The 12940-nt window shown below is 43.8% G+C and overlaps 1 protein-coding gene across 1 annotated transcript in view; it reads right to left on the bottom strand.

Annotated features, from left to right (window-relative positions):
• Tmem50b (transmembrane protein 50B) overlaps positions 1–12940 on the bottom strand; it is a 39657-nt gene that overhangs the window by 25907 nt on the left and 810 nt on the right. The gene's annotated exons all lie outside the window — the stretch shown is intronic.

Raw genomic sequence — 12940 nt, forward strand, 5'->3', positions numbered from 1 at the left:
GAAAAAACCCCAAATACTTTCAATGTCCTTTCAATTCCTGGCTCACCCCAGAAAGCAGGTGCACGGAGAAAACTCTAGAAAAGCCAGGAAAAATGGGTGAGGGGGGAACAGCTGGAAGGCAGCGAAGAGATTTCAACTGCTGCCCAACACAAGGGAGACATTTTGATGGCTGAGTTCTTCCAAGGCAAAGGGGACTTTCCAGACATACTCTAACAAGTGCAAAACCAAGTCTCACAATGTCAAGGTGATTGGTCAATATTTTAACCACCTCTTAAAACAAAAGACAACATGGGAACATTTGATCAAGATACTCTGGAGATATGTTTATGAACTGTTAATGAAAGATTAGATATTAACTGGTTAAAAGCAAGCATAAGGAAAGTCACTATGAATTTAAGATAATGCTTCAAGGTTAAAACAGAGAAAATCATTTCCCATATGAAGCTCATTGTAAAACTCATTTCCTATATACTAACCTATTATAACTTTTTTTTTTTTTTTTTTTGGTACTGGGAACTGAACTCAGGACCTTGCAATTGCTAGGCAGGTGCTTGTGCCGCTGAGCTACATCCCCAGCCCCTATAACTAGTTCTATAAGCAGAAAATATATAGCTTTGCCACACACTGATTTATGAAATAAATTGAGGTCTCCCTCTTTCAGGGCTTCAGTTGGGTAGGTCAAGGACAGCTTGGGGCAAAGGAACACTGTAATAAATTTATATAACTTGAGGTGAGTTCTGAAGCATGAACTGTCAGGTAACAAAGAAATAAAATATGCAGAATTATGAGCCTAGAAGGATGTAGGGTATTTTAGAGAATGATAATGATCGAAACCTGTTTAGAACAGGGTCATGAATGATTTTTTTTTTAGCTTACTCAAGTGTGAACTCTATCCTCTACGCACTTGAGTAGCAAACCTTTGCTGAAAAGAACCAGAGTATACACTTCAGGTTGTGGGCCATACAATCCTTTTCACAACTATTCAACTCAGCTGTGCAGTATGAAAGCAGCCATATGCAAAACATGAACAAACAGGCATGGCTATGTTCCAATAGAATTTGTAGCTACAGAACAGGCAGAAGGCCAGAGTTGCCCACTGGTTATAGTTTACCAAACCTTGCCCTAAGCAACAGGAAACCACCAGAGGTTTGCAAGCCAGAAAGTAACAGGATGGGACCTGTAATTTATAAAGAGAATTCTGCCGGGCAGCAGTGTGGAAGAGGAACCAAAGAGGAATTTTTTTTTTTTGGTACTGGGAATCGAACTCAGGACCTTGAGCTTGCCAGGCAGGCACGTGTGCAGCCAAAGAGGAATTTTAAAGAGACATTTGTCATTATTCTACACAGAGAATAAGGGTGTGAGCCAAGGCTGAAGTATAAAGCAAAGAAAAGGGTTTCTAACTGAGAAATATTAAAACGGTATTAGCAGTAGATAGGAAGGAGTCAAGAACGGCCATCAGGCTTCTTGGTTGGGTGCCCACTGGCTAGCGAGGGAGCACAGATCAAAACACAGCCTGCTAAAAGGGAGACTGGGAGTGCAGAGTCAGCTTGGGCGTATACATTCGACATGCCTGAGGGACATGCAGGTGAAGAGATCCTGAACACAACCAGAGTCCCAAAGAGTGGTCTAACACAGAGACGTACATTAGAGGTTCTCAGTAACCAAGTGGTACCTGAAGCCATGGGGGAGGCTAACGTATCTCAAGGAGAAAGTGTGAAAGAAGCCTCAGAATAAAATCAGTGTCCCTCTCTATTTGCCGTCCCCCTTGGACTACTGTGTGCCTGACCGCAGAGCACACCGACAACTACAGGTCACATCCACACCTGTAAAGCAGCACAACTTCTCTAGAGCAGGTTAAGGCCTTCTGTGAGCAAGGCACTGGGGAGAAAACAAAGATTAATGAAGCTTAGGCTTCATGAGGGTCCACATTAGTACAAAAATCAGCTAACTCTTTTTAAAATTAAATCATGAGCTGGGCATAATGACATACATCTGTAAATCCTAGCACTCTGAGAGACTAAGACAAAAGCATCACAAATTCAGGGCCAGCCTGGGCAATTCAGTACCTTAGAGATATCCTATCTAAAATAAAAAATGAAAAAGGGCTGGATATGTATGACAGCTCAGTGCAAAAGCCCTGGCTTCGAGGCCAGTACTGCAAAAAACAGTTAATTACAATGTCTATCACTTAAAATCTGTTGTAAAACAGTACCTTAACAAACTGCAAAATAAAATATCAACATCATTCGAGACAATAGGTCTTGCTTGCCAGAGCAAAAACACCTGACTCAGACAAAATAAAAATAGACTCTAGTTCTTCCTTCCCCATTACTACTGCTCCCACCAGCACTAGCTGTTACAGGTTACTTATAGATGCTAGGCTCTTACAGACCACTCCAACTCTCACTGTTTCCAGAAACCACTTCTTTCGATCTTCACAAACATGCTAAGGCAGCTGCTACTATGATCTTCCTGTCAGTGAAAAGGTTAACTTGCCAAGGTCATATAGCCAGCACGCAGGAAAACCACTTCACATCTGATTCCAAAATCTCTTTCTCAGCCATGACACTGTTGCTGCTCATCACGACCCACAGCTCTGTCACACTTCTTTCATTTTCAGAGCTCATGAGGAGAAAGTTATGCTCAGGCTGTGGTGAAGACTGAAGAACAAAAATAAGATAAACAGCCCTGATTTAGAGGACACTCAGCATATGGGAAGAGGAGAAAGCAGTTCAATGAGGTCTGCAGTGACCTTGATGATTAACACTGAATTAAACCTTGCCAAAGGGACCTGGAAAATAGTTTTGGTTTTTTTTGGGGTTTTTTTTTTTTTTTTTTTGGTTTTTTTTCCGGTACCGGGAACCGAACTCACGACCTTGCGCTTGCCTAGCAGGCACTGTGCCACTGAGCTAAATCCCCAGCCCCTTAGTCTTCTTTTTGAGTTACCATAAACCAGGTTTCTAAGCACTCATAGTGAATGTTTTATGGGCCTTAAAATCCAGCAATATGAATTATTCAGTAATCTAAATGCTTTAGGAAAAGACATTTTACATATTTAAGTTCAGGGAATACTTATTTGCCTTCTGAATTATAAATCATGCAATACAAGATACAACAAGAATAAGACTTAGTAAGCCCCTCCACTTTGGGTAAAAAATTTAAATCTGAAACTAAAGTAAAAAGGAACGTGGACTTTCAAATTAAGAGACTTTAAGGGCCTGGGGACTTAGATCAGCAGCACAGCGCCTGCCTGGCAAGCACAAGGTCATGAGTTCAATTCCCGGTACCGGAAAAAAAAAACAAAGAGAAAAAAAAAAAAAAACACAAATTAAGAGACTTCAACTTTATAACTTAAATTTCCTCATTAATGGTCCTACTTAACAATTTTTTTTTCCCAAGACAGGGTCTCACTATGCAGTTCAGGCTGGCCTTGAACTCACTATGGAGCCCAGGTGGGCCTTGAACTCATGGCACTCCTCCTGCCTCAGCCTCCCAAATGCTGGGATTATAGGTATGCACCACCATGCCTAGCTAGTTGACAACTTTTAATGTAGATTATTTGGTTTATCCTCCCCTCCACTGCTTCTCAGTGAAGCATATTTAGAGATTTAAATATCCAATTGCAGATTCACATACCCAACTACCTCTTAAGACATTATGTCTTAAATCAACACGTCTGAAGTTGAGCTCACATTTCTTCCAAACGTGACCCTGTTTCAGGATTCACAACAATGACAACATCACCATTCATCCAGGTATACGAGCCTGAAAGCCAGGCGTCATCCTTATTCCTCCTCTCTGCCCTCTCGCATCCAATCTATCACCTGACGGTGCCTCCTGAATGTCTCTCAGGGCTACCTTCTTCACATCTCCAGCACCTGAATGCTGTCCTGTCTACCTGCACCGTTACAGTAAGTCATAGCAGAGCTAAGCAATCCCACTGCCCTACCCATCAGCTAAGGTCGCTGTTTACAAGGCAGTACAGATCTGGAACCCGCCTCCTGCTTAACACACATAACTGTCTTCTCCTTTATTTTAATATAAAGGTAAAACTCTATAAAACCCATTCCTTTCTTATAACAAATTACTCCAGTCTCTTTCTTATAGGCACAATGGTTTCTCATAATTGCTAAATCATCCCACCTAAAACCTATATGCCCTCATTTTGATCTCTCGCCATCCCTAATACAATCACCTAATAAACTCCCAACTCATACTTCAGATGTTAGCCTGTTACTTTTCAACTCAAATATCAGCTTCCCTTCACTTACTCATTCACTCAGTATTTATTCACAGTGCCTGCTCCATGCCAAGGACCGTTCTGGACACTTACGATCCATCAATAATAAGCACTGGCTATGTGGAGCTTAAGTGGGAGAAAAGAGGGACAACAGCATAATGAATAAATATAGTATATGACATGCAAAAAGGTGAGCTGGGGATATAGCTCAGCGGTGCAAGCACCTGCCTGGCAAGCGCGAGGTCATAAGTTCAATTCCCAGTACCAAAAATAAAAAAAATAATAACATGTAAAAAGGTGATAGTACCACAGGGGGAGAGGGGGTCAGCATGAAGGAAAGGAGACCAGGAATACAGGTGGCAGAATGGCCAACCGAAATGTCAAGCTGGTGGCTAAGTTAGGCCCTACTAAGCAGATGACAACTGAGCAAAGTGGGAAGAGTTAGCTACATAAAGATCTGACAGGAAACAGCCGCCAGGGCACAGGCCCAAAGGTAGTGCCTGGTTACTCACGGAGCGACAGGGAGGTCCGTGGGGCTGAGGTGGGCTCAGTGTGGGAATGGAGAAGAAATGAGATCATACTGTAACACAACAAGGACAGATCACTGCTAAGCCTCACAGGCCACTGGGAGAAGATTAATTCTGGCTTTTACTGTTTGAAAATAAGCAGCCACAAGAAGGTTTTGAGCAGATTAATTTAAAGAATCCCTTTGGCTGCTGTGGGAAGAATAGGCTGTAGGCATAAGAGAAGAAAGACAGGTGTTGGTGCAGCACTTGGGAGGCTGAGGCAGGAGGATCAAGGCCAGTCTGGACATGGCAAAACCCTGATTTAAAAAAAAAAAGTAGAAAAACAGGCAGGCATGGTGGTACATGTCTGTAATCCTAGCACTGAGGCTGAGGCAGGAGGATAACCACAAGGTCAAGGCCAGCCTGGGCTCAAGACCAGCTTGAACTACATCATAAATCGGGATGGACGGATGGACGGACAGACGGACGGACAGAAGGAAGGAAGGAAGGGAGGAAGGAAGGAAGGAAGGAAGGAAAGACAGGGAGACCAGTGAAGTAGCTACTGAAGAAATTCAAGTGCAATACCATGCTGACATCCACAGTCTCCTGACTCCTGAGATCTACTCTCCCTGTCATTTAATTATTAATCTTACTATTTAACATCTGCCTCCCCCAGGAAGATCAGCCCAACTCCATTATTGTTCATTAGTTTCACAAAGCATAACACTGGCACTCAAATATGTACTGAATGACTATTAAAGCTTTCACAACAAGAAATGTAACTCATTATTCCATCATAAAATAAAGCCAGCTTTATACCTATGCAATTATGATTTATCAATGTAAATAAACTGATCATTTATAAAAGCTGGTAGTGGGCCAGGGGTATAGCTCAGCAGCATAGCACCTGCCTGGCAAGTAAGTATGAGGTCCTGAGTTTGATTCCCAGTTAAAAAAAAAAAAAGGCAGTAAAGAATACTATTTTGGTAAAGAAAATAAATTTTGCTGTGACAACATATTTAAACACATTGAGCTGGGCGTGGTGGCACACACCAGTAATCTCAGCACTTGGGAGGCTATGCAGGAGGACTGCCGCAAATTCTAGGCCAGCCTGGGCTATGTATTGAGAACCTATCTCAAAAATAAACATATTATTTCTTAAAAATCATGCCTACACACATTTTTGGGTTTTTTTGTTTTGTTGTTGTTGTTGTTTGTCTTTTTGAGACAGGGTTTCACTACGCAGTTCAGGCTGGCCTTGAACTCACTTTGTAACCCAGACTGGCCTTAAACTCATGGTGATCCTCCTGCCTCAGCCTCCCAAATGCTGGGATTACAGGTGTGCACCACCACGCCCAATTTACACACTGTTTAAATACTGCATTAAAAGCCGGGCCTGGTGGCGCATGCCTCTAATCCCAGCACTCAGGAGGCTGAGGCGGGAGGACCACTGCGAGTTCATTACCAACCTGGGCCACAAAATGGGCTCAAGGCCAGCCTGAACTTCATAGCGAGACCCTGTCTCAAAGACAAGAAAAGAAAGAGTGATGAGAGCCAGGCATGGTGGCTCCTGTAACAAACACCTAAATATGGAAGCTGCTTTGAGAACGTGTAATTGGAAGAGGCTAGAAGTTTGAAGACACAGGCTAGACAAGGGCACCCTGTTCTGGGTGAGCCTGGCAGAAGCTCCGAAGGAAGAGTCAACTGTACATGGGGCTTCACTCCTTTGCAGTGCGGAAAGCTGTCATGAACAAAACGTTGGAAGATCGATTTCCGGTACCAAAAAAAAAAAAAAAAGGAAAGAAATACAAGAGAGACAAAAATGTTGGTAGAAATGCAGGCAGTAAGGGCCACTCAGTTACCATCTCCGGCAGATGAGGAGCATGGCATGGAACAATGGAAGGCAATCCTTACGACAAGGAGCCAAAGAATTTGGTTAAACTGGGTTTGTGCTTCAATCTTTTGTGAAAGGTAGAACTTGTGAGCTGGCAAACTGGACGCTTGGCTAGGGATTTCTTTTTTGAGACAGCATCATGCTATATTTTCCGGGGTACCTTAAACTCAAGTGATCCTCCTGCCTCAGCCTTCAAGTAGCTGGAACTAGAGCTGCATGCTGGCTAAGGATTAGAAATTTATTGGAGATATGGTTTGGCTTCTCTTGAACTGTGCTCTGATATGACAGAGATGACTTAAATGTTAACCAATAGAAGCAAAAATTTCAAAATTTGGAAAATATCCTCAGCCGGTAATATCCATACTATACAGCTTATTCAGCACAGCACCTGCCTGGCAAGCTCAAGGTCCCAAGTTCAATTCCCAGTACAAAAAAAAAAGGAAGCTTATTCAGGACAGAAAAGGGTACAGCCAAGTAACCATTCGATAAGGAGGTGAACATGGATCAGTCATCTGGAAGTCAGGTGATAGTCATCAAGACAACCGCAGAAAAACCCCAAGGCAATTCATAAGTCACCAGGACTGCCACCTCTATCACAGGCCCAGTATAAAAGCCCTCACAAAGACGAAGGCTTGTCTGCTGATATAGAGGTCAAGTTAAGGTGGAATAGAAGAAATAAGACAGGTAGAAAGGAGATAAAGCAATCAAAAAGTACTACAAATTGTACTTTTAAAAAGACTGCAACTGGCATGACCCTGTCAATGTCACCCAAGGCAATTCATATCAGCCTTCCCTTGGTGAAATTCAGGCTGTTTTCCTTCCAGACCTATCACACCCAGAATCCCTCAGGAATACTCACAAACCATTAATGTGCTTAACTGAGAAAGGAAAGACCAGGAACCTGACCCTAAGATAAAAGAACAGGTTCAGAGAAGTCAAGGAATGCTTAAATTATCCATTTTAAAAACAAAAACCAGACACCGGGTGTGGTGGCGCACGCCTGTAATCCCAGCACTCGGGAGGCTGAGGCAGAAGGACTGCTGCATCTTCGAGGCAAGCTTGGGCTACAAAGTGAGTTCCAGGCCAGCCCGAACCGCACAGTGAAACTGTCTCAAGACCAAAAAAAAAAAAAAACGTGGGCTCATACCTGTCATATGGGCCAATACCCATGGGGTGGGGGTGGGGGGGTGGGGGTGGCCTTTTTCTGGGGTTTCCATCCCTCAAGAGAAGCATAAATGTTCCCATTTTCAGGAAATAAGGTGCCTCTTTCTGTCTTGAGGGCCTACACTCTGTGTCTTAGGGTGTGTAACTTTTAATTTCTGCCTAATAAAATCCTTTGTGTGCCTGTGTATTGACTAATCCTCAAAGTTTGATTTCTGCAACTGCAGTCAGCAAACCTGCATACTTACAAGAGTGGCTGAGGCTCCTTATCTCACTTGAGGTCCTCTGACCCTGTCTAGTGACAAAGTGTCAATGTCATCAAAATTTATCACATGGTTAAGCATAATAATAATATAACCCAAATATGGTAAAATGTTAACAGCATTTTTTTTTTTTGAGACTGGGTCTCAATATGTAGCCCAGGCTGGTCTCAAACTCTCAATGATCTTCCTGGCTTAGCCTCCCAAGTGCTGGGATTACAGGCGTGCAAAACTATGCCTGGCAAAAATGTTAACAATGTTGAATTTACTCTTCTTTCAACTTTTCTGTATGCTTAAAAATGTTTTTTAATAAAAAGGTGAAAAACTAGAAAAGCATACTATCATGAATTGCCCATGAGGGCAGATGACTGCTACACAATCCAAGAGCTGATCCAGCCACAGGGGAATTCCACTCCCTCACCAAGGACGCCCTTCCCACCTCTCCAGGAGCCCTGCTCAGTCACCCCTGCCTCATCTGGAACTGCTCACCAAGTAACGACTCTCCAGTTCAAACAATGGGTTCCAGGGCCACAGCTTTCCATCCACACCCGCAAAAGGGAGCCCTGGGGGCAAGCAGCACTGGGAAAGCACAGGGATTATACGGAGTTCAGAAAAGATCTATGCTAAAAACATTTCTGAAGGGCTCAAAGGAAGTGGACACCTTGAGTATCAAGGAACATCTTACCGCATTAGCCACCAGAGGTGGCTCAAAGCAGGAGCCCGGGCTCAACCCCAACTCAGCCTCTCCCGAGCTGCCCCTGTTCCGGCACATTTATCCATGCCAGTCCTCCTGGACTCGCCACATGCCTGTGGTGTTCTGCGGTATAAGCTGGGGTAATAACGTGTCCCTCACACAGTGAGAATTAATGAGGACACCGGGAACATGAGAGCACTCAGTCCTGTCACTCAAGCACAAAGACAGCTCCCGTACATGACTGCTTTGTTCAAGGGCATCCTGTTCCTGGCAGCACTACCAGGACTCCCAGGTTGGGAAACACATTACTGTTTCTGGATGAAGATGGCAGACCATATGCACTGAGCATCTCATTTTGGTCCCTCCCAAAATGCCCTCTAAAACAGTAATAGAGGAAGTTTTTTAAAAATCATCAACTTCTTATGTTAGGAAACTCAGAAAGAGATAAGAGCAACGAAACTTTGAAAGCAGGAAGCAGATGGGCAAGAACTGACTTGGGCAAACCCAAGAAAGCAGGGAAAGTTGAGAACTAAGCCAGTAAAGAGTAGGGGAACAGTTAGAAAACCAGGTAGATCCCAGGATGTGATTCTTTCTTCATGGTACTGGCAACTCCTCCTTCCACACCCAGACAAGTCTGTGAGGTTTTATTTGTCTGTTGTTTTCCTTTTTCTTGTGTTCTGGGCTGAGGGATTCCAGAGACAGCAGATAATGTATCACACTAAAATTTAATATTCAGGACTATGCTGAACGAAGAAGCTTCCGTCTCTCTTCGGGCTCAGGACACTGACAGCAAAATTGCTTCCTCTCAGTCAAGAAAACTCTGGAGATTCAGACAGGCTTATGTGGCAAGGTATAAAAAACAGGTTATCAGGACACCACAACTGATGGACCGGCCAGATCATTCTGCAGGAAAATACACAGTGAAAAGCCTCATCCACACCCTCAGAGGTGTCAATCAACTTTTCAACTTTTTAATCAATTTTATTTATTAGCGAAGAGTCAGTGATTACTATGGATCTGAGGAAACTTATAACATGAAAGACACACACAGAAAAAATAAGCAACCTGATACAAACCATTCAGAGAGAGAACACTTAAAATCACTGTAACTTCAGAAAAATTAGAATAAAATTCGGGCTCTGTGGTGTACCCCTGTAGTCCCAGCACTCAGAAGTTTGATGGAGGAGGGTCACCAAGAGTTGAAACCCCGCCTCAAAAGACCAAGACAAACACCCTAGAATAAGATGCCCTGAAGGGTTGCCGCTCTCATGTGCCACCCTGCCTTGGAGCCAGCTAATTATGGACTGACACCTCTACAAACTGTGAGCTAAATAAACCTTTCCTCTCTTAACTTTGGGTGTCGGGTATTTTGTCTCAGGAATGAGAAAAGTAACTAAGACAGCAAAACACTCTCAAAATGAAAAATAAAAAATAAGCTGGGCATGGTGGCACTCGCCTGTAACCCCAGCATTCGGGTGGCTGAGGCAGAAGGATCATGAGTTTGAGGCCAGCCTGGGCTACAAACTGCATTCAAGACCAGCCTGAAGTGAATAGTGAGAGCCTGTCTCAAAAAGAAACATACATATGTGAATATTTTTAAAAATTAAAAAATGACTGCATATGTAGCTCAGTGCAAAGGTCCAGAGTTCAGTCCCCAGTATCACAAAAAGTAAATGGTATTTACTACACAGAAAATACAAGGGAAAAAAATAACAAGATATTTGAAGAAAGCTTCCCCAGAAAAAATATTCTTGTATTTTGATTTTTTTTTTTTTTTGGTATTTTTGAGGCAGGGTCTCGCTACGCAGTTCAAGCTGGGCTTGAGCTCACTTTGTAGCCCAGGCTGGTCTCAAACTTGCAACGATCCTCCTGCTTCAGCCTCCCCAGTGCTGGGATTACAGGTGTGCACCAACCCGTATTTTGAAAATTTAAAGGGCACAGCGAATACTTAATTTAATGGATGAAAACAGATCCACACATCATTTGAAATGTAAAACATGGGCCAGGGAGATAGCTCAGCGGCATAAGAGCCTGCCTGGCAAGCACAAGATCCTGATTTGATTCCTGGTACCAAAAAAAAAAAAAAAAAAGAAATGTAAAACACTGAAACCAAAGTGTACAATCTATAAATTTCCAGAGAGGTGAAAACTATATATAAAGGATTAAGGGGTTCATAATGGTTTAGAATTCTCAACAGCAACACAGGAAGCAAGATGACAATGGAGGGGCTGGGGATTTAGCTCAGCGGCACAGCACCTGCCTGGCACGTGCAAGGTCGTGAGTTTGATTCCTGGTACCGGAAAAAAAAACAAAAACAAAAACAAACAACAAAAAAAAAGATGACAATGAAGCAATAGCTTCAAAACTGAAGGAAAAGCACTTCCAACCACAACACCAGCCAAAATACCAGTCAAGTATTAGGACAGAATTAAAACACATTCAGACATGCAAGGACTCCAAAAAAGGTAACTCATCCTAGATATTACTGGAGTGTATGTTCCACTACAGAAAGTAAAATCAGTACAAAAGGATATAGGAAAGAGAGCTAAAGGGCAAAAGACAGCCAGGCCAGCCTGAAGCGCTGGGTTCAGCTGTGGTTTAGCTGAGAACTGACACCACAATGGGGCCCAGATTCCTATCTGTCCTGGCAGGGCTGCCTTATCTTGAGCTCTGGCTGATGCAGTAGTTCCTGCTCCCCGCAAGCCCTGCAAACTGCAACTAGCAGCAGCCATGCACTTTCCTCGATGAGAGATTTGGCTTTGACCTTCCCTGGTTGCAGGCAGGATATAGTGAACCAAGAAGGAATGCTGGGTAACATGCTCCCCGGATCGTATGTCTGCTGTCCTTCCAGGATGTGGTCCCCGCTAGAGTCCTCCACATGCCCTAAAATGAACCCCACTGACTAGAACTCCCTCCTTATACCACCCAACCTCCTTCTGAAAGGGCTCTGTTTCAGTCAGGGAGGTTGATGAAAACAGTTCAGCTCATCTCTTCCTGGAAGCCTTTATCTATCAGCGACAAATGTCCTCCCCTTACATATCAAGTTGGAAGTTAGGGTTATAATACAAACATTTAACCCCAAATTTGAGAAGCTCTTCCATTTTCTACTAACCCTGTTTGGGCCTTATCTGTGTTCTGAGGGGTATAATTTTCTTAATGGAACAATCACTACTAATAAAGATGCAGATAATTTACAATCCTAAAAGGTTTGCGGGGGATTTAGCTCAGCAGCACAGCGCCTGCCTGGCAAGCGCGAGGTCGTGAGTTCGATTCCCGGTTGGGGGGGGGCGGACAACTAAAAGGTTTAACTGCAGAAATAAGGTATATTACAGCCTATTAGAGAACATTAAACCCAAAATGTGCTTTTGTTGTTATGTAAAACATTAACCTGTTATATCTAATTCAGCAGTCTCTTTTGGAGGGCAGTATTGGGGACTGAACCCAGGATCTTCACACTGAGTTACATCTCCAGCCTATTTTTTATTTTCTGTTTTGTGATAGTCTCATCAAGTTGCCCAGACAGGGTTCAAACTTGCAATCATCCTGCCTCAGCCTCTCAGAGTGCTGGGATTACAGGCATGTGTCACAACACCCAGCTAATTTAGCACTTTTATTGAGATACTCCTTTCTCCCTATGAACTATGTATTTCTTTAATTCTCTTAAAACCAGCTCCTGGGCCAGGGCTATAGCTCAGCTGCACAAGTGCCCGCTTGGCAAGCTCAAGGTCCTGAGTTTGATTCCCCATACCAAACACACACACACACACACACACACACACACACACACACAAAAAAAAAAAAAAAAAAACGGTTCTTATGGACCTTGAGACCATTCCCTTAACTGAAATAAATCAGACATTTTCTTTTTGTTTCTGTATTTTTGAGACAGGGTCTCGCTATGCAGTTCATGCTGGCCTTGAGCTCACTTTGTAGCCCAGGCTGGCCTCGAACTCGCAAGGATCCTCCTGCCTCACAGCCTGCCTAGTGCTGGGCTTACAGGCTTAGGCGCGCTCTCCGCGGGAAACTTCGCCTGTTGGAGGAGGAGACAGAGCGCGAGGAAGCAGCAGGCGAGGAGCCCGGCAGGCGGCGCCTCGGGAACCGCGGGGAAAGGGCTGCGCGGCCGGGCGGAGAGGACGCCGCGCCGCCGCGGGAAGGTCACAGGGCTCCCTCGGCCCCCGGAGCCCT

The sequence above is a fragment of the Chinchilla lanigera genome, unplaced genomic scaffold (genome assembly GCF_000276665.1).
Source record: "Chinchilla lanigera isolate Chin_1 unplaced genomic scaffold, ChiLan1.0 scaffold00006, whole genome shotgun sequence".
NCBI classification, from domain to species: domain Eukaryota; kingdom Metazoa; phylum Chordata; class Mammalia; order Rodentia; family Chinchillidae; genus Chinchilla; species Chinchilla lanigera.